At 31.8% G+C, this 2,500-nt stretch overlaps 1 protein-coding gene across 1 annotated transcript in view; it reads right to left on the reverse strand.

The window, feature by feature from the left end:
- ephb4b (eph receptor B4b) overlaps window positions 1–2,500 on the reverse strand; it is a 52,978-nt gene that overhangs the window by 48,915 nt on the left and 1,563 nt on the right. The gene's annotated exons all lie outside the window — the stretch shown is intronic.

A 2,500-nucleotide genomic window follows, 5' to 3' on the forward strand; every position in this document is an offset into this window, starting at 1 on the left:
TTTCACCGGGCAAGTGGTTCTTTGAGAGTTCTTGGGTCGACGTACACTTTAAAATGACGTCACGTGGTAAAAAAGTGAATCAACCTGAAATCAACAGTGAATGAATGACTATCAGTTTAATTCCTTCAGTTGAATAAAAGTAGCTGATTTACTTTTTTACCACATGAAGTATTTTTAGTTTAATAAAAGTAGCGGATTTACTTTTTTTAACGCATTAAGAATTTTTAGTTGAATAAAAGTAGCGGATTTACTTTTTTAACGCATTAAGTATTTTTAGTTGAATAAAAGTAGCTGATTTACTTTTTTACCACATGAAGTATTTTTAGTTGAATAAAAGTAGCTGATTTACTTTTTTACCACATGAAGTATTTTTAGTTGAATAAAAGTAGCTGATTTACTTTTTTACCACATGAAGTATTTTTAGTTGAATAAAAGTAGCGGATTTACTTTTTTACCACATGAAGTATTTTTAGTTGAATAAAAGTAGCGGATTTACTTTTTTTAACGCATTAAGAATTTTTAGTTGAATAAAAGTAGCTGATTTACTTTTTTACCACATGAAGTATTTTTAGTTGAATAAAAGTAGCTGATTTACTTTTTTACCACATGAAGTATTTTTAGTTGAATAAAAGTAGCGGATTTACTTTTTTACCACATGAAGTATTTTTAGTTGAATAAAAGTAGCTGATTTACTTTTTTACCACATGAAGTATTTTTAGTTGAATAAAAGTAGCGGATTTACTTTTTTTAACGCATTAAGAATTTTTAGTTGAATAAAAGTAGCGGATTTACTTTTTTACCACATGAAGTATTTTTAGTTGAATAAAAGTAGCGGATTTACTTTTTTTAACGCATTAAGAATTTTTAGTTGAATAAAAGTAGCTGATTTACTTTTTTACCACATGAAGTATTTTTAGTTGAATAAAAGTAGCTGATTTACTTTTTTACCACATGAAGTATTTTTAGTTGAATAAAAGTAGCGGATTTACTTTTTTACCACATGAAGTATTTTTAGTTGAATAAAAGTAGCTGATTTACTTTTTTACCACATGAAGTATTTTTAGTTGAATAAAAGTAGCGGATTTACTTTTTTTAACGCATTAAGAATTTTTAGTTGAATAAAAGTAGCGGATTTACTTTTTTACCACATGAAGTATTTTTAGTTGAATAAAAGTAGCGGATTTACTTTTTTAACGCATTAAGTATTTTTAGTTGAATGAAAGTAGCTGATTTACTTTTTTACCACATGAAGTATTTTTAGTTGAATAAAAGTAGCGGATTTACTTTTTTACCACATGAAGTATTTTTAGTTGAATAAAAGTAGCTGATTTACTTTTTTACCACATGAAGTATTTTTAGTTGAATAAAAGTAGCGGATTTACTTTTTTTAACGCATTAAGAATTTTTAGTTGAATAAAAGTAGCGGATTTACTTTTTTACCACATGAAGTATTTTTAGTTGAATAAAAGTAGCGGATTTACTTTTTTAACGCATTAAGTATTTTTAGTTGAATGAAAGTAGCTGATTTACTTTTTTAACACATGAAGTATTTTTAGTTGAATAAAAGTAGATGATTTACTTTTTTAACACATGAAGTATTTTTAGTTGAATAAAAGTAGCTGATTTACTTTTTTAACGCATTAAGTATTTTTAGTTCAATAAAAGTAGCTGATTTACTTTTATGCCATGTGAAGTATTTTTAGGTTGATCTGATGAGCAACTGTTTACAGTGTAGAACCACCGTCTTTACTGAAGAACCCTCGAGGAACCATATTTTTTTAAGAATTATTGCTTGAAAGTTTGGGATCACTTAAAGTAAGAATGACTGAATTTATACAGCAGAACGTCTCTGGATACTTTATTCCCAGTGTATGGTGTTTTGGGAATGTTATAAAGTCTATAAAGAAGGTGAAAATACAGCCGTGGTACTGAATACTAAGCTCTAGCATCTGATTAATTAGTGGGAACTCGTTAGGAACAGAGTGAGTGTTATTCCCAGCTCAGTCGCGATGCCGTTCAGCCTGATATGTTATGATAAAATCGGTTTCACTGTAAAATCGTTTTATATGTGAATCTACAGAAGCTGCTTCTACACCAGGGAGACCAGGAAAGGCCCTCCCAGAGCGAGGAACACTGGCGGGAACGCCGGACTAGGAAAATCCTCCCGCTGCTACTTTTACGAGACGCCTCCGTTACAAATGTGGCTGCTTGAAGAACCAAGACGGGTTCTTTATATTAACCCTTTACAGAACTCCTGTGACCAACTGCCGACTCCAGCCTGCTCCTCTCAGGAGAACTACACTCGGAAACAAGGCTGCTAAAAACGGTTCCACAGAAGAACCACGTTCAGGCTCCTCCACAGCACAGAACCTCCACGAAGACGTCCTACAGTGCGATCCAGGCTGCAGAAACCCCCCACTTCAAAATGCTCTTCAAGTGTTCTTTGGTGCAGAGAACAGTTCTATATGTTAGCTCTGTCTAGAACTGTTTCACGCTTAAA

Source organism: Pygocentrus nattereri, chromosome 9 (assembly GCF_015220715.1).
Source record: "Pygocentrus nattereri isolate fPygNat1 chromosome 9, fPygNat1.pri, whole genome shotgun sequence".
NCBI lineage: Eukaryota > Metazoa > Chordata > Actinopteri > Characiformes > Serrasalmidae > Pygocentrus > Pygocentrus nattereri.